The sequence below is a fragment of the Ovis canadensis genome, chromosome 5 (genome assembly GCF_042477335.2).
Source record: "Ovis canadensis isolate MfBH-ARS-UI-01 breed Bighorn chromosome 5, ARS-UI_OviCan_v2, whole genome shotgun sequence".
NCBI lineage: Eukaryota > Metazoa > Chordata > Mammalia > Artiodactyla > Bovidae > Ovis > Ovis canadensis.
Genome location: NC_091249.1, coordinates 26,906,238 through 26,926,880, shown reverse-complemented (window position 1 = coordinate 26,926,880; position 20,643 = coordinate 26,906,238). Strand labels below are relative to the sequence as shown.

At 38.6% G+C, this 20,643-nt stretch overlaps 1 pseudogene; it reads right to left on the bottom strand.

Annotated features, from left to right (window-relative positions):
* Nucleotides 1-4,787: 4,787 nt before the first annotated feature.
* On the bottom strand, nt 4,788-7,805 carry LOC138440593 (olfactory receptor 7E24-like; annotated as a pseudogene).
* Nucleotides 7,806-20,643: the final 12,838 nt, after the last annotated feature.

The window sequence follows — 20,643 nt, the reverse complement described above, 5'->3', positions numbered from 1 at the left end:
TGGTTCCCTTATGGTCTCAGCTCTTGAAGACTTTAATAAAATGTGGATTTGGCTTACCCATTTTTTGCTAGTGGATAAAGTGGGATGTGTGTGGAGAGTGGTGGGATGTAACCTTCTCAGTCCTGCCATGCAGTCTTCCTGACAGAGAGTGCTCTCCTGATGAATGCAGAGGTTGATTTGTCATTACTGAAGTCGCTCAGTCATGTCCGACTCTTTGCGACCCCATGGACTGTAGCCTACTACGCTCCTCCGTCCATGGGATTTTCCAGGCAAGAGTACTGGAGTGGGTTGCCATTTCCTTCTTCAGAGGATCTTCCTGACCCAGGGATCGAACCCAGGTCTCCCACACTGGAGGCAGATGCTTTACCCTCTGAGCCACCAGTGACATGAAAAAACTTTAAGTCAAATTGGATATGGAGAGAAGAATGTTATTTAACTGTATGTGAATAAGTGACAGGGTATTTTTAAGAGAGAGCACATAGCAGATATGCACAGGTGGATATGAGAGGAAGAGACTGGGTGTTGGGGCATTTAAATAATTTGTGGTTATTGTTGTTTATTCACTAAGTCATGTCTAACTCTGCAACACCAAGGGCTGTAGCCTATCAGGCTCCTCTTTCCATAGGATTCCCCAGGCAAGAATACTAGAGTGGGTTGCCATTCTCTTATCCAGGGGATCTTCTCAACCCAGAAATCAAACCGTTGTCTCCTGCACTGGCAGGCGGTTTCTTATCACTGAGCCATTGGGGAAGCCCATCTTTTTAAAATTAATTACATTTATTTTTTTTAATTGCTTGATGATTGCTTTACAATATTGTTTCGATTTCTGCCATACATCTACATGAATTGGCCATAGGTGTACATATATCCCCTCCATTGTGAACCTCCCTCCCACCCCCCTTCCTTTTCCACCCTCTAGGTTGTTATAGAGCCCAAGTTTGAGTTCCCTGAGTCATAGAGCACATTTCCATTAGGGATCTATATTGCGTATGGTAGTGTATCTGCTTCCATGCTACTCTCTCCAAGGCCATCTTTTAAACTAGAGTGCTTTAACCTCCATGTGGTTAAAAATAGTTGGAAAGCATAAGAGTTTGTTTGTGTTTTGCTGGTTCACAAGCTAATGACTTCCAGGAGTTGATGCTTCAAATGAAATATATTACCTGAAAAACCTTTTAGCTGAAACAAAATACTGGCTTATTAACAAGGTGAATATGATAGTGTACACTTCTTGATCCACTACTGTGTCCAAACACTGTTCTGATAAGTACCTGTGATTGTCTCGTCTCAACCACTCTCTCAGTTAAGAAATTTTGTTGAAATTCTCCTATAGATGAGGAAGTTGAAAAGATGTTTTGTATCACACGCACAGTCACAGTTGGTAATATGAGGGAACACGTGAGTTGCAAGATGCTCACATGTATTTTGGAGTAGGAAATGGCAACCCACTCCAGTATTCTTGCCTGGAGAATCCCATGGATAACGGAGCATGGTGGGCTACCGTCCATGGGGTCGCAAAGAGTTGGATATGACTGAGCACACGCACATATGCATAAATTTAAATACATTGCTATGAGGAGGTGAAGATGGGGGAATAAAAGGACACTGAGATCAGCTCCCTGCAGGAAAACAACACAAATGCATCTACATGGGGAGTCATTCTCACTGAAAACAACTGGAAACTGTCAGAGAGACTCTTTTACCAAGACTGTAAAGAGTGAACCACATGGTAAAAAATGTAGAAAGAAATGTGTATGTGTGTATAACTCAGTCACTTTGCTGTACAGTAGAGATTTGCACAACATTATAAATCAACTATACTTCAATAATTTTTTAAAAAAGATTAAAAGAAAACAGAACGATCCACATGAAATTGGGTAGGAAAGGAGAGTGACTTGATACCCTCAGGAGGGGACACAGAAGAGGAGGGACTGGGCTGGGTTAACCTCTATGAGAAGTAGGGATGAGAGATTTGCACCATATATTGGACACCTCAGCCTGACTCCCAACACTAGGAAGACAAATCTCCACCTCACACCTGTTAGACTGCTTATTATTACAAAGACAAAAAGTAACATGCTGGCAAAAATGTGTAGAAAATGGAATCCTCATGCACTGCTGATGGGACTGTATAAGCACTATGGACAGTAGTGTGGAGGTTCCTCAAAAATGTTAAATAGAACTGCCATATGCTACAATGATCCCACTTCTGGGTGTGTCCATAGGACATGACATAACTCTCTCAAAGAAATGACTGCATGGCCATGTTCATTCCAGCATCAGTCATGAGAGCAAAAGATGAAACCAACCTAGTGTCCATGGATGCATAAGGGATAAAGAAAATGTGATATACATTCAGTGCATACAATATTATTCAGTTATGAGAAAGAAGCAGGTCCTGTCATTTGGTACAATATGGGTGAAATTTGAGGGCATCATGGTAACAAATAAGTCATACTGTGAAAGACATATAATGTATTATTTGTTATATATGGAATATAAATTATTGGTCTCATAGAAACAGAATGTATTTTCTCGCCTTTGACCAATTGTGTATATTGTGAAAAAATATTTCATGAATGTTGCAGAACATCTAGGATTAGTATCCAGGTGTGTGCTTTCTATTATAACTTTGGGTTTAAAATTTCCTTTTGCTGTGAGAATTTAATATGATTTAATAAGAAAATGGGGCTTCTGAGGCTCTAGTGGTAAATAACCTGCCTGCCAAAATAGGAGACATAAGAGATGTGGGTTCGATTTCTGGGTGAGGAAGATCCCCTGGAGAAAGGCATGACAACCCACTTCAGTATTCTTGCCTGGAAAATCCCATGGACAGAGGAACCTGGTGGGCTACAGTCCATCGGGTTGCAAAGATCCAGACACAACTGAGGAGACTTAACATGCATGCATGCTATAAGAAAATAGGAGGTGTAAATTTAACAGAACATGAACTGGAAACCAAACCACCCACCCACCCCCACACACACAAAAGCAGCAATCCTTTGCCTTTTTCCAATATTCTTTCACTATCACTTAGGCTTGCCTAAATGGATATGCAGATGTAGTATTCAAGTAATTTTCATGAATTTTACTGGGTGATATCTCTTCCTCCAAACTAATTAAAATTTAGTCTGTGTCAAGTGTTTTCTTTTCTTTAATATAAAAGTTTCTCAACAAGAAAGTTAGTCAGTGATTTTCCTAAGTGGCAAAATGCAAAGTAAATTAAACTAGTTTTTCACAGCTTTTGGATGGCCAAGATTACTTCCACAAAACCCAGGTGTGACACATCTGAGACGCGATGGATACTAATCTTGTAGAACACAATAGGAACCCTAGGACGTAGGGTTCCTGTGACAGAAGACAGGAAAGCATAGTAATGAAGTCCTAATCAGGCTATTTCTAGTAAAGGGGAAAATCTCTTTGTTGACAATACAGTTCTTTGCAATCCTAAAATTATGTGAAAAAAGATAAATTAAGTGTGAAAACTTGGGTGACAATGTACCTCAGGCATCATTAGAGACACACAGCAACTGGACTAGGACATCACTGCCTATTTTTCAGGTGCATACCCCAAACTAAGACATACGCTTGACATATGCTTTATTCCCTGGGCACATTTTGCAATCTTCCAATTGGAGGTACCTCACAGCATACCTTTATGTCTCTTGCTACTTAGCTGAGATTCAGCCAAGAAAGGAAAAACCAGTTAGTCATTTTAATTAAGGCAATTTAAACTGGGAGTTCACTATGAACAAAGCTAGTAGAGGTGATGGAATATCAGTTGAGCTATTTCAAATCCTAAAAGATGATGCCATGAAAGTGCTGCACTCAATATGCAGCAAATTTGGAAACCTGAGCAGTGGCCACAGGACTGGAAAAGGTCAGTTTTCATTCCAATCCCAAAGAAAGGCAATGCCAAAGAATGTTCAAACTACTGCACAATTGCACTCATCTCACACACTAGCAAAATAATGCTCAAAATTCTCCTAGCCAGGCTTCAAAAGTACATGAATCATGAACTTCCTGATGTTCAAGCTGGATTTAGAAAAGGCAGAGAGGAACCAGAGATCAAATTGCCAACATCTGTTGGATCATAGAAAAAGCAAGAGAGTTCCAGAAAAACATCTACTACTGCTTTATTGACTACACCAAAGCCTTTGACTGTGTGGATGACAACAAACTGTGGAAAATTCTTAGAGAGATGGGAATACCAGAACACCTGACCAGCCTCCTGAGAAATCTGTATGCAGATCAAGAAGCAAGAGTTAGAACTGGACATGGAACAACAGACTGGTTCCAAATTGGTAAAGGAGTATGTTAAGGCTGTATATTGTCACCCTGATTCTTTAACTTCTATGCAAAGTATACTATGTGAAATGCTGGGCTGGATGAAGCACAAGCTGGAATCAAGATTGCTGGGAGGAGTATCAATAACCACAGATATACAGATGACATTGCTCTTAGAGCAGAAAGTGAAGAGGATAAAGAGCCTCTTGATGAAAATGACAGAGGAGAGTGAAGAGGTTGGCTTAAAACTCAACATTCAAAAAATGAAGGTTATGGCATCCAGTCCCATCACTTCATGGCAAGCAGATGGGGAAACAATGGAAACAGTGATAAACTATTTTCTTGGGCTCCAAAATCACTGCAGATGGTGACTGCAGCCATGATAAAAGATGCTTGCTCTTTGGAAGAAGAGCTGTGACAAACCTAGACAGCATATTAAAAAGCAGAGACATACTTTGCTGACAAAGGTCCATATAGTCCAAAAGCTATGGTTTTTCCAGTAGCCATGTATGGATGTGAGAGTTGGACCATAAAGAAAGCTGAGCACCAAAGAATTGATACCTTTGAAATGTGGCGTTGGAGAAGATTCTTGAGAGTCCCTTGGACAGCAAGGATATCAAACCAGTCAATCCTAAAGGAAATCAGTCTTAACTATTCATTGGAAGGACTGATGCTGAAGCTGAAACTCCAATACTTTGGCCACCTGATGTGAAGAACTGACTCATTGAAAAAGACCCTGATGCTGGGAAACATTGAAGGCGGGAGGAGAAGGGGATGGCAGAGGATGAGATGGTTGGATGGCATCACTGACTCAATGGACATGAGTTTGAGCAAGCTCTGGATGTTGGTGATGGACAGGGAATCCTGGCGTGCTGCAGTCCGTGGGGTTGCAAAGAGTCAGACACGACTGAGTAACTGAACTAAATGGAACTGAAACGGAGTTGGTTTAAAAGATACTGAAAGACTAGCAGGCAAAAAAAAGAACAAAGCAATAGCATAGCATTTGTGGGTGAAGAAAGATTGTACTCCACCAAGGGCTTGAGGAATATGAAAGGAACAGTTGAGAATTTAGGGCAAAGAGAATTTTACTGACCACTATGGAATGTATGTAAAATGAACACAAGATAGAAAATAGAGCGGTTATTTCCAGAGTCACACTCCAAAGCCAGAGTCACACTCCAAAGCAATGTATACAAGCATGAGTTTGGAGCAGAGATAATAGCTTCAGAAACAGCACATAAGCCATAGAGACCAAACTCTATGGTGTAGAGAGGCTATATGTGAAGAATCATTATTGACAATAATGGGGAAACCATGTTGCCTGTTTGGCTTCTCAAGTTGTGCAGTGGTAAAGAATATGCCTTCCAATTCAAGAGATGTGGGTTCCATCCTTGGGTCGGGAAGATCCCCCGGAGAAGGAAAGGGCAACTCCAGTATTCTTGCCTGAAAAATATCATGGACTGAATAGCCTGGCAGGCTACAGTCCATGGGATCACTAGAGAGTCAGGTGCAACTTACTGACTGAATACGCACACAGGCATGTTGCCTGTTACTATAGCAGGCTCTTTATATCTTCCCCCATGAGCTCAGATCTCTTTAGGATCTGGGACATTTGTCCAAGAGCAGTTAGGACACATGACATAAAGGTCACATTTGACTGAAAGATCTGACTTAGATCAGAAGTTCTCAACCTTGGCTACACAGTAGAACCAGCCTCAGTGTGTTTAAAAATCCTCATGCTGGGACTTCCCTGGTGGCCCAGAGGCTTAGATTCTGCCTTTGAATGCAGGAGGCATGAATTCAATCCCCGGTCTTGGAATTAAGACCCCACAAGCTGCATGTTATGCCCAAAAATTAACAGATATAAGGAATTTTAAAAAATCCCCAGTTCAAGACAACCTAACATTGTGAAGTATTTTTCCTCCTTTAAAATAAGTAATACATTTAAAAATAAATAAGAATAGAATAAATAGACTCTTTGGCAGTGAGTCTCAGTTGACAGTATTTTTTAAAATTTATTTTATTGTAGGATAGTTGAATTACAATGTTGCAAAATAGTCAGTATTTGTAAGCCCCCCGCCCCACCCAGATTATTTTGTTAAAAGCCAAGGCTGAGAAGCCATAACATGTATCCTCACACGTAGACTGCATACACAGACTTAAAACATAGTAATCAGCTGGAAAATAGACAACAGCTTTAGAAAAAAATATACTATTTAAATCTGTAAAAAATGGAGTTGTTCATCTTTCTAGTATGTGGGTCACCACAATAATAAATAATAATAATAAACTAGACTCCTTCTTGGGTATAATAAGATTCAGTCACAGTAGTTCTGACATCTGCAGAATCCCAGAAGACCCTCCTAGCCCCATCAAAAACATATCCAAAGAAGCAATATTCAGGTGTAAAACAAGGAAAGGCAAGAAGGCCCTAAGAGCTACAACTGATGTCATGAGGGAGGTAGAATTTTCAGATCTAGATGTTAATTTTACTATGTTTTCCAATCTACACTCCAAATGGAAGTTAGATTGTTTTGTTGAGGAACCTGCACAAGGCCCTTTTGAAGTCTTTGTTCCTCAGGCTGTAGATGAAGGGGTTCAGCATGGGGGTGACCACAGTGTACATAACTGAGGCCAGTGAATCCTTCCTGGGAGATTGTGAGATGGTTGAACTGAGGTACGCACCAAGACCTGTTCCATAAAATAAGCAAACAACTGCCAGGTGTGAGCCACAGGTAGAGAAGGCTTTGTACCTCCCACCTGATGATGGGACTCTCAAAATGGAGGAGATAATTTTATAGTAAGAGTAAAAGATCCCTGAGAAAGGGAGAAAAGCAAAAATGGCACCGATAAAATATATGACTATATTTTTGGTGAAAATGTCAAAACAGGCAAGCTTGAGGAGCAGAGAAGGGTCACAGAAGAAATTAGAAATTTGAAGCAGATAAGTTGCAGCACAATCAGATTGTGTACCTGGGAGTCCATAAGGCTACCAAAAAAAAGACACCAAAACTAAGGAGCAACAGAGGTGTGGGTTCATGATAACCAGGTAGTGCAGTGGGTGACAGATGGCCACAAACCTGTCATAGGACATCACAGACAGCAGCATACCATCCATACACCCAAAAAGTATAAAAATAGACATGTGTGTCAGGCAGCCTGCATAGGAGATGACTCTGCTGTGAGTTTGAATGTTCTCAATCATCTTGGGGACCGTGGTGGAGCTGAAGCCAATGTCAGCCAAGGAGAGGTTGGAGAGGAAGAAGTACAAGGGAGTGTGGGGGTGGGGGTCGGGGGTGGGGGTCAGAGGTGGTGGCCAGGATGATGAGCAGGTTCCCCAGCATGGTGACCAGGTACACGGACAGGAAGAGGATAAAGAGCAAAGGCTGCAGTTCTGGATCATCTGAGAGTCCCAGGAGGAAGAATTCTGAGACACTTGTTAGATTTCCAGTTCTGTGTAGCTTGGACACCTTCGGAAGAAGAAAAGAGGACTGGAAAAATATAAATACATAAATGGTCATGCAGTACTGTGTCCATATTTTGGACTCAGGTAATTCATTTCTCAGATTATACATCCCAGTTCCTTCAGCAATATTTCTCAGTGTGACAAATTCTATTTTCTTAGAATTGTTTCCTGTTGGTTTCTGTGTTTTTAACTTCTGTCTATACTCTCTTACATTCGTTATAAAGCTTCATGAAAAGTGAAAGGGAGGAAGGATATTAGAGGTAATACATCCATGGCCTCAGTTAAAGACAGCCTACTTCTTTAGACATAATACAGAATGAGAGTCCCTTTCCCTTCTAAGAAAGCATGTAAAAATGCAAATATAAAGAAGTTAAGTCATTTATATAAATCTTATTTTATTCAAATACAATTCTAGATATTTCCTCCACTTGGAATATTTATAAATCTCTATGAAATGCAGAGATATGTCATCTGGGTTCTAAATTAAAGGTGATGTTCATAATCAGAACTCATTTTATATGATACTCAGAGTTTTATCATCCTTTGTTTTTCTGTCTTCTCTCCTTTATGAAATAAGGGATTATTCAAGTATCAGAGCTTTTTTTAGAAGTCATTTAGTATATATATATATTTCATATCTTTGACTTTGGTGGACTTCAAATTTCGATCAATATTGTTTAAGTGTACCTGATCTAATGTGTTGTTGACTATAAAGATGGTGTTCATGTACACAGCACTGCTAAAGATAACACAATAATGAAATTTAAGAAATCCTCTTTAAAAAACAAAAAAGAAATCCTCTTGAAATTTTTAATCTTAAACAGGGTTACTTGTTTCAATACCATCTCATTTAAATGTTTGATGGATGAGACCCTTTACCTTTGGGGGCTCTATTCTGTACTGGCAGAAAAATAATACTTCACTGATTTTATTTTCTTAAGTTTACTGAAGTGATTGACAAAATTTCATATATTTGAATTGTGCCGCATGGAGATCATTAAAAGATGTACAAAATGATGATTTAATACAATACACATTGGGAATGATTACCACAGTCAAGTTAAATAATGTATGTGGTACCTCACATAGCTTCTGTGAATGTGTGTGTGTGTGCGCGCGTGCATGTGTGTGTTTGTGTGTGTGTGTGTGTAGTAACAGTTAAGCAGATCTCTCTCAGCAGATTTCAAGAACACAACCAGAATTATTAGCTATAGTTATCAGGCTGCATATTAGATCCCCAAACTTACTCATTTTGTAACAAAAGTTTGTGCATTTTGACCACCATTTCCTCACCTTTTCTACCACCAATCCTCACAACAAGAGTGTGATTTTCTTAGCTTCCACACAGAACTGAGATCATAGTGGATTTGACTTTCTATGACTGGTATATATAGTTTAATAAGCACAGTATTTTCCAGGTCCATCCATGTTGTCAAAAATGGCAGGATTTTCTTCTTTCTGTGGCTAGATAATATCCCATTGTTTATATATACACATCTCATTTTCTTTACCTATTTATCTGTCAACAGATCCATATTTTCACTATTTCAAATAATATTGCAAAGACAAGGGAATGCAAATACTCACTTTTGAGGGTCTGATTTTATTTCTTTGGCCAATACTCTGAAGTGGGGTTTCTGGTTTCTAGTTCTATTTCAATTTGTTGCAGTTAAAAATTTTTTAAAAAAAATTATTTATTTTAATTGGAGGTTAATTACTTTACAATATTGTATTGGTTTTGCCATACATCAACATGAATCTGCCTCAGGTATATACGTGTTCCCCATCCTGAACCCCCCGCCCTCCTCCCTCCCCATACCATCCCTCTGGGTCGTCTCAGTGTACCAGCCCAAAGCATCCAGTATCATGCATCGAAGCTGGACTGGCGATTCATCCAATAGATATTATACATGTTTCAACACCATTCTCCCAAATCATCCCATCCTCGCCTTCTCCCACAGAGTTCAAAAGACTGTTCTATACATCTGTGTCTCTTTTGCTGTCTCGCATACAGGGTTATCATTACCATCTTTCTAAATTCCATATATATGTGTGTTAGTATACTGTATTGGTGTTCTTCTTTCTGGCTTACTTCACTTGGTATAATAGGCTCCAGTTTCATCCACCTCATCAGAACTGATTCAAATGTATTCTTTTTAATGGCTGAGTAATACTCCATTGTGTATCTGTATCACAGCTTTCTTATCCATTCATCTGCTGATGAACATCTAGGTTGCTTCCATGTTCTGGCTATTATCAACAGTGCTGCGATGAACATTGGGGTACATGTGTCTCCTTCAGTTCTGGTTTCCTCAGTGTGTATGCCCAGCAGTGGGATTGCTGGGTCATAAGGCAGTTCTATTTCCAGTTTTTAAAGGAATATCCACACTGTTCTCCATAATTGTACTAGTTTGCATTCCCACCAACAGTGTAAGAGGGTTCCCTTTTCTCCACACCCTCTCCAGCATTTATTGCTCGTAGACTTTTGGATCTCAGCCATTCTGACTGGCATGAAATGGTACCTCATTGTGGTTTTGATTTGCATTTCTCTGATAATGAGTGATGTTGAGCATCTTTTCATGCGTTTGTTAGCCATCCGTATGTCTTCTTTGGAGAAATGTCTATTTAGTTCTTTGGCCCATTTTTTGATTGGGTCATTTATTTTTCTGGAATTGAGCTGCAGGATTTGCTTGTATATTTTTGAGATTAGTTGTTTGTCAGCTGCTTCATTTGGTATTATTTTCTCCCATTCTGAAGGCTGTCTTTTCACCTTGCTTATAGTTTCCTTTGTTGTGCAGAAGGTTATAAGTTTAATCAGGTCCCATTTGTTTATTTTTGCTTTTATTTCCAATATTCTGGGAGGTGGGTCATAGAGGATCCTGCTGTGATTTATGTCAGAGAGTGTTTTGCCTATGTTCTCCTCTAGGAGTTTTATAGTTTCTGGTCTTCCGTTTAGATTTTTAATCCATTTTGAGTTTATTTTTGTGTATGGTGTCAGAAAGTATTCTAGTTTCATTCTTTTACAAGTGGTTAACCAGTTTTCCCAGCACCACTTGTGAAAGAGATTGTCTTTTCTCCATTGTATATTCTTGCCTCCTTTGTCGAAGATAAGGTGTCCATATGTGTATGGATTTATCTCTGGGCTTTCTATTTTGTTCCATTGATGTATATTTCTGTCTTTGTGCCAGTACCATACTGTCTTGATGACTGTGGCTTTGTAGTAGAGCCTGAAGTCAGGCAGGTTGATTCCTCCAGTTCCATTCTTCTTTCTTAAGATTGCTTTGGCTATTTGAGTTTTTCGGTATTTCCATACAAATTGTGAAATTATTTGTTCTAGCTCTGTGAAAAATACCGTTTTAAAGAACATCCATTCTGTTTTCTCCAACGACGGTACCAATATTCATTCCCACCAACAATGTACAACAGTTCCCTTATCTCCACTTCCTCACCAGCATTTGTTTTCTTTTGATTGTTTTTAATAGCCATCCTAACAGTTATGAGGTGATCTTTGATCTGGTTTGGACCTGTGTTTCTGATATTAACTGATGTTGAGTGCCTTTTTATATACCTGTTAGTCTTGTCCTCCAGACTGTAAACACTTCAGAGCCAGATATCTATGATGCTGTGATGTTCTATGGTCATAACAGTACATGATGTTATGGTTGATGTCACATTCTTCATCCTTGTCCTCAGCTTCATCCTCATCACTTCTCTCATAATGAACTGAAGTGTTCAGGGGGAAGGTTACAGAGTCCATTAGCTCCTCTGGTGGAAGGGATTCCAGCCAGAGTCAGAACCAGTGGTGGTGGAAGTAGAACTCTGAATGAGAGTTCTCACACCCCAGCCAGATCCTCGAATGTAGATTTTAAGTGCTCTATTTGAAAACTGAGCAGATCGGTGCCCTCCAGATTTCTCTACCAAGTAAAATATCATGTTTGTTCCTCTTGTGGAGGGAATAATGCTCCCAACAGTTTGTCCTTCGATCACTGTCTCCCTCAATACTTACGGGGCTGGGCTGCATCTCTGCTGGAGCATGACCAAGGAGCACAGACTCACTCACCCTCTCCTGCCTGGTGTGTGATAAAGTCTCAGGGTCTCTCCTCAGGTTGAACAGGAAGACAGACTCAGGCTGGACCTTCTGATGCAGATTCCTATGAAGAGGAGACACAGGTGTGGACTCACAGTATTAGAACAGGCAAATTAATTAGCTAGAGGCACTGCCCAGTTATTTACAATGGTATGACCTTAGGGCTCAACTTCCAAAACTCATCATTAGCAAGCTGGTCCACATTATCCCAATCTCTGGAGACTTGATAATATTAACAGAACAGGAAAGGAGAAAAATGAATGTCCTAGGAATGATCTGGGCCCCTCTTCTCCTCAGGAGGAAATTAACCTTGTACTTTTACTTATTGCTTCTAACTTGCAGGTACTTAACATAAAATTCAGACCCTCCCTCCTCCAATTTAGCCACTCAATGTATTATTTTGATATCTACAAATCAGTAGTATCAATCATGAAATCTATGTAGTATTAGGTCTATACCAAGAATGTGATATACTTTCCATTTTCACAGTTAGTATTTGTCTCAAAGGATAGCTTCTCTCTTTTTTTTTGGCTAATTTTAATGAATCTTCACTTGGGGTCACAAGAATCAGACATGATTTAGCAACTAAACCACTGCCAAACCAATGAGTCTTCAGTTTTAAGTTTTTTTCTCTATTGACATTGGCATATTAGAAAACTATTGATCTTTACTTATAATTTACTCACTGATACTTTAAATATTTCAGTGCATCTCCCAGAATGTTGCAGTCAAGATGTCAGTCAGGCTGCAGGTATCACAAAGTTAGATCAGCAGATATCCACTCTCAAGCTCACTCATGAGGCTGTTGGTAGGATTCACTTCTTCATGGAATATTGTCCAGAGAATTCCTTCAGTTCCTTGACATGTGACCTCCTGGTGAGGCAGTTGGGTTTTATTAATGCAAGCCACCAAGAATGCCAGAGAGAAACACCAAGAAGAGAGCCAGATTATTTTGCTCTGTTCCCAGAAGTGACTTCCCGACATTTCTTTCACATTCTTGTTGTTGGAAGTGGGTCTTTATGTACATCTTGCACTCAATGGCAGGGAAATACACAGGTGTAGGAAAACCAGGAGTTTGGATCAGTGAGAGAATCTCAGATACTGCCCACCACACAGAAACCTCATCCTAAATGAGAGGAAGACACTGGGTTTTGGGGCATCAAAAATAATTCATCCACAGCAAAATGTATAACTGTGCATGTGTGCTAAGTCACTTCAGTCGTGTTCGACTCTTATTGACCTTTTGGGCTGTATCCCGCCAGGCTCCTCTGTCCATGGGATTCCCCGAGCAAGAGTACCGGAGTGGGTTTCCATGCCCTTCTTCAGGGGATCTTCCAGACTCAGGGATTGAACCCGCGTCTCTTATGTCTCCTGCATTAGCAGCCAGGTTCTTTACCACTAGCACCACCCAGGAAGCCCAAAAATGTATTACTAAACTGAAGTTATTTCATAGTGAGTAGATGAGATAAGATTCTAGGATAAATGACAAAGATGAATCTATAGAACATGAGGCATGTGAGACAGCAAAAGAGACACAGATGTATAGAACGGACTTTTGGACTCTGAGGAAGAGGGAGAGGGTGGGATGATTTGGGAGAATTGTACTGAAACATGTATACTATCATGTAAGAAATGAATCACCAGTCTATGTTCGATTCAGGATTCAGGATGCTTGGGGCTGGTGCATGGGGATGATCCAGAGAGATGATATGGGGTGGGAGGTGGGAGGGGGGTTCAGGATTGGGAACTCATGTACACCCGTGGCGGATTCATGTCAATGTATGGCAAAACCAATACAGTATTGTAAAGTAAAATAAAGCAAAAACAAAAATTAAAAAAAGAAACCATTGGAGAAAAAAAGAAAAAAAAAGAACATGATGCATGAAAACCAAGGCTCATTATGCTTATACCATAAATGTGACATGTACTGCTTCTTTTCCCAATTCCCTCTTTTATGATGAGTATCCTGGTGCTAAACTGTGCTTAGTCACTCAGTCAAGTCAGACTCTTTGTGACCCTGTGTATTGTAGCCCACCAGGCTCTCCTGTACATGTGGATTCTCCAGGCAAGAACACTGGAGTGGGTTGCCATGCCCTCCTCCAGGCGATCTTCCCAACCCAGGGGTCGAACCCAGGTCTCCTGCATTGCAGGCAGATTCTTTACCATCTGAGCCACCAGAAAGCCCAAGAATACTGGAGTGGGTAGCTTATCCTTTCTCCAGGGGATCTTCCCAACCCAGGTATAGAACTGGAGTCTACTGCATTGCAGGCAGATTCTTTACCAGCTGAGCTACCCAGGAAGCCCTGAGTATTCTTGATCAAATGGCAACTGAGTAGGGTTAATTATAGAGAGATGGGGAGAGTATTGGGCCTCTTTAAAATATGTGGGCAATGGTAAAAGTGTTAAACTGAAGTCATAGCATTGTGGGGAGAAGGCATCAGGCATTAGAGTCAGTGCTAAGGATGAGTGTAGAAGACACGGTGTATATAAAAGATAGATATTGGTCTCTATGTAGTAAATTAGTGATTTGCTTTGTGCTTGACTCAGTTTTCTTTACATAATGAGTATCTGTAAAGATAACAAGAATCTTCTCACATTCAGTATTTGATGCATCACTGAGAAATTTCTGTCCTCACTTTTTATCCCTTTATTCTGTGCAGAAATATTCAAATCCCACACTTTGTTCTATGAGTCTCAGTCTTGCAGTTACCTTTAGAGAAAAAATAGATCCTATTGAATGTCCTGATAATAAACTCAAACCATATTTTTAAAAATTAATTTATTTTTTATTGAAGAATAATTGCTTTACAGAATTTTGTGGTTTTCTGTCAAACCTCAACATGAATCAGCCATAGGTATATATATATATCATCTCTCTTTTGAACCTCCCTCCCATCTCCCTCCCCATCCCATACCTCTAGGTTGATACAAAGCCCCTGTTTGGGTTTCCTGAGACATACAAAAAATTCCTATTGGCTATCTATTTTACATATGGTAATGTAAGTTTTCATGTTACTCTCTCCATACATATCACTCTCTCCTCCCCTCTCTCCATGTCCATAAATCTACTCTCTATGTCTGCTTCTCCATTGCTGCCCTGAAAATAACTTATTCAGTACCATTTTTCTAGATTCCATATATATCCATTAGAATATGATATTTATCTTCCCCTTTCTGACTCACTTCACTCTGTATAATAGATTCTAGGTTCATCCACCTCATTAAAACTGACTCAAATGTGCTCCTTTTATGGCTCCTTTTAAGACTCAAATGTGCTCCTTTTACGTCCATTGTGTATATGTACCACAACTTTTATATCCATTCGTCCATTGATGAACATCTAGATTGCTTCCATGTTGTAGCTATTGTAAATAGTGCTGCAATGAACAATGGGATACATGTGTCTTTTTCAATTTCGGTTTCCTCAGGGTATGTGCCTAGGAGTGGGATTTCTGGGTCATATTGGTAGCTTTATTCCTAGTTTTTTAAGGAATCTCCATACCATCTTCCATAGTGGCTGTATCAATTTAGATTCCCACCAATAGGGCAAGAGCATTCCCTTTTCTCCACACCCTCTCCAGAATTTATTGTTTGTAGACATTTTTGATGGTCATTCTGAGTGGTGTGAGGTGATATCTCATTATAATTTTGATTTGCATCTCTAATAATGAGTGATGTTGAGTATCTTTTCATGTGTTTGTTAGCCATATTTATGTCTTCTTTGGAGAAATGCCTGTTTAGGTCTTTCCCCCACCTTTTGATTGGGTTTTTTGTTTTTCTGGCATTGAGTTGTATTAGCTGCTTGTATATTTTGGAAATCCTTTGTCAGTTGTTTCATTTGCTATTATTTTCTCCCATTCTGAGGGTTGTCTTTTCACCTTGCTATAGTTTCCTTTGCTGTGCAAAAGATTTTAAGTTTAATCAGGTCTCACTTTATTTTTGTTTTTATTTCCATTACTCTAGGAGGTGGGTCATAGAGGATCTTGCCTTATAGTTTTGTAGATCTTCCTTTATAGTTTTATAGCTCCTTATCTTACATTTAGGTCTTTAATCCATTTTGAGTTTATCTTTGTGTATGGTGTTAGAAAGTGTTCTAATTTCACTCTTTTACATATAGTGGTCCAGTTTTCCCAGCAGCATTTATTGAAGAGGCTATCTTTGCCCCATTGTATATTCTTGCCTCCTTTGTCAAAAATAAGGTACCCATAGGTGCATGGGTTTATTTCTGGGATTTCTATCTTGTTCCATTGGTCTATACTTCTGTTTTTGTGCCAGTACCGTCTTGATGACTGTAGCTTTGTAGTATAATCTGAAGTCAGGAAGGTTGATTTCTCTAGCTCCATTCTTCTTTCTCAAGACTGTTTTGCTATTCAGGGTCTTTTGTTTTTTCATACGAATTGTGACTTTTTTTGTTCTAGTTCTGTGAAAAATGTCATTGGTAGTTTGATAGGGATCACATTGAATCTGTAGATTCCATTTGGTAGTATAGTCATTTTCACAACATTGATTCTTCCTATCCAGAAACATGGAATATCTCCATCTGTTTATGTCATCTTTGATTTCTTTCATCAATGTCTTATAATTTTCTGTGTACAGTTCTTTTGTCTCCTTAGGTAAGCTTATTCCTAGATATTTAATTCTTTTTGTTTCAGTGGTGAATGGGATTGATTCCTTAATTTCTCTGATTTTTCATTGTTAGTATACAGAAATGCAAGTGATTTCTGTGTATTGATTTTGTATCTTGCAACTTTGCTAAATTCACTGATTAGTCCTAGTAATTTTCTAGTACTATCTTTAGGGTTTTCTGTGTACTGTATCATGTCACCTGCAAAAAGTGAGATTTTTACTTCTTCTTTTCCAATCTGGATTTTTTTAAATTTATTTTTTTCTTCTCTGTTTGCTGTAGCTAGGACTTCCAGAACTATGTTGAATAATAGTGGTGAAAGTGGACACCCTTGTCTTGTTCCTGATCTTAGAGGGAATGCTTTCAGTTTTTCACCACTGAGAATAATGTTTGCTGTAGGTGTATTATGTATGGTCTTTTCTATATTGAGGTAGGTTCTTTCTATGACCATTTTTTTGGAAGAGTTTTAATCATAAATGGGTGCTGGATTTTGTCAAAGGCTTTTTCTGTATCAAGATTATCATATGCAGATACCATATTTTTATGATTTTAAAGCAAACCATATTTTTTCCCTCTCTTTCACAAGTGGTCTTAGGGATGTCGATAGAAGAGTTACAGGACAGAGGAAAAATACTGGATGTATAAATATTAAATTGTCTTTACTCTTTCTTGTGAGGTAGTGGGGTAACTTATTCAATGTTGTACAAAGTAGAGCTGTGCCTAATCTCTGCCCTCTCTGTGCCACATCAGAGTACAAATAGATGAATTTCAGTTTCTGTCTTCAACCTGGTCAAGGTTTCACTGTGTCAGCAGAAAAATGGTCATAAGGCATCCCAGATTAAACACTAATGGTATTCAATTCATTTATTTGAAACATATCAATCTCAGAAGAGCTGATAAGAATGATAGCTACCTTTAGTGTTTTCTTACCATATGTACACAGTATCTTTTAAATCTTAGAATGCTTTCAGAGGTAGAGAACAAATGTATTGATACCAAAGGGGGAAGGGAAGTGGGATGAATTTGTAGATTGGGATTGACATATATACACTATGGATAACTAACCCAGGTGGCTCAGAGGTTAAAGCATCTGCCCACAATGTGGGAGACCTGGGTTCAATCCCTGGGTTGGGAAGATCTCCTGGAGGAGGAAATGGCAACCCACTCCAGTATTCTTGCCTGGAAAATCCCATGGACAGAAGAGTCTGGTAGGCTACAGTCCATGGGGTCGCAAAGAGTTGGACACAACTGAGTGGATTTCTTTCTTTCTTCTTTCTTTCTTTCACTATGGATACTATGTATAAAATGCATAACTAGGGAAAATACTCCACAGCACAGGGACCACTACTCAGTGCTCTGTGGTGACCTGAATGGGGAGGATATCCAAAAAAGAATGGATATATGCATATATAAAACTGATTCACTTTGCTATACAGCAGAAACTAACATAACAGTGTAAAGCAAATATACTCCAACAAAAATTAATTTATAAAAATCTTTGAGTGCTTTAATCTCTCTGTGGTTAACAAAGGAAAATTAGAATGCATGAGAAATATTTAAAAACATTTTTTTTAAGGTAGTATACTCATTTTCACTGTATTGATTCTTCCGATCCATGAACATGGTATATTTCTCCATCTATTTGTGTCATCTTTGATTTCTTTCATCAGTGTTTTATAGTTTTCTATATATAGGTCTTTTGTTTCTTTAGGTAGATTTATTCCTAAGTATTTTATTCTTTTCATCACAATGGTGAATGGAATTGTTTCCTTAATTTCTCTTTCTGTTTTCTCATTGTTAGTGTATAGGAATGCAAGGGATTTCTGTGTGTTGATTTTATATCTTGTAACTTTACTTTATTCATTGATTAGCTCTAGTAATTTTCTGGTGGAGTCTTTCTGGTTTTCTATGTAGAAGATCATGTCATCTGCAAACAATGAGAGTTTTACTTCTTCTTTTCCAATTTGGATTACTTTTATTTCTTTTTCTTCTCTGATTGCTGTGGCCAAAACTTCCAAAACTATCTTGAATAGTAGTGGTGAGAGGGGGCACCTTTTCTTGTTCCTGACTTTAGGGGAAATGCTTTTAATTTTTCATCATAGAGGATAATGTTTGTTGTGGGTTTATCATATATGGCTTTTATTATGTTGAGGTATGTACCTTCTATGCCTGCTTTCTGGAGGGTATTTCTTTATCATAAATGGATGTTTAATTTTGTCAAAGACTTTCTCTGCATCTATTGAGATAATCATACGGTTTTTATCTTTCAATTTGTTAGTATGGTATATCGCATTGACTGATTTGCAAATATTGAAGAATCCTTGCATCCCCGGGATAAAGCCCAATTGGTCATGATATGTGATCCTTTTAATATGTTGTTGGATTCTGTTTGCTAGAATTTTGTAAAGGATTTTTTTTCATCTATGTTCATCAGTGATATTGGCCTGTAGATTTTCTTTGTGGCATCTTTGTCTGGTTTTGGTGATGTTGACCTCATAGAATGAGTTTGGCAGTTTACCTTCCTCTGCAATTTTCTGGAAGAGTTTGAGTAGGACAGGTGTTAGCTCTTCTAGAAATTTTTGGTAGAATTCAGCTGTGAAGCTGTCTGGTCCTGGGCTTTTGTTTGTTGGAAGATTTCTGATTACAGTTTCAATTTCTGTGCTTGTGATGGGTCTGTTAAGATTTTCTATTTCATCCTGGTTCCTTTTTGGAAAGTTATACTTTTTAAAGAATTCATCCATTTCTTCCAAGTTATCCATTTTATTGGCATATAGTTGCTGATAGTAGTCTCTTATGATCCTTTGTATTTCTGTGTTATCTGTTGTCATTTCTCCATTTTTATTTCCAATTTTGTTGATTTGATTCTTCTCCCTTTTTTTCTTGATGAGTCTGGCTAATGGTTTGTCTATTTTATTTGTCTTCTCAAAGAACCAGCTTTTAGTTTTGTTGATTTCTGCTATAGTCTTCTTATTTCTTTTTTGTTTATTTCTGCCTTAATTTTTATGATTTCTTTCCTTCCATTAACCCTGGTGTTCTTCATTTCTTCTTTTTCTAGTTGCTGTAGGTGTAAAGTTAGGTTATTTATTTAATTTTCTCTTGTTTCTTGAGGTCAAACAAGTATACTACCCAAAGCAATCTATAGATTCAATGCCATCCCTATCAAGCTATCAGTGGTATTTCTCAGACAACTAGAACCAATAATTTCACAATTAGTATGGAAACACAAATAACCTCGAATAGCCAAAGCAATCTCGAGAAAGAAGAATGAAACTAGAGGAATCAAGCTGCCTATCTTCAGTCTATACTACAAAGCAACAGTCATCAAGACAGTATGGTACTGGCACAAAGACAGAAATATACATCAATGGAACAAAATAGAAAGCCCAGAGATAAATCCAAACACCTATGGACACCTTATCTTCGACAAAGGAGGCAAGAATATACAATGGAGAAAAGACAATCTCTTTCACAAGTGGTGCTGGGAAAACTGGTCAACCACTTGTAAAAGAATGAAACTAGATCACTTTTTAACACCACACACAAAAATAAACTCAAAATGAATTAAAGATCTAAACGTAAAACCAGAAACTATAAAACTCCTCGAGGAGAACATAGGCAAAACACTCTCAGACATAAATCACAGCAGGATCCTCTATGACCCACCTCCAAGAGTAATGGAAATAAAAGCAAAAATAAGCAAATGGGACCTAGTTAAACTTAAAGGCTTTTGTACAACGAAGAAAACTATTAGCATGGTGAAAAGAGAGCCTTCTGAATGGGAGAAAATAATAGCAAATAAAGCAACTGACAAACAACTAATCTCAAAAATATACAAGCAACTCCTGCAGCTCACTTCCAGAAAAATAAATGACCCAATCAAAAAATGGGCCAAAGAACTAAATAGACATTTCTTCATAGAAGACATACAGATAGCTAACAAACACATGAAAAGATGCCCAACATCACTCATTATCAGAGAAATGCAAATCAAAACCACAATGAGATACCATTTCACGCCAGTCAGAATGGCTGAGATCCAAAAGTCTACAAACAATAAATGCTGGAGAGGGTGTGGAGAAAAGGGAACCCTCTTACGCTGTTGGTGGGAATACAAACTAGTACAACCACTATGGAGAACAGTGTGGAGACTCCTTCAAATACTGGAAATAGAACTGCCATTCG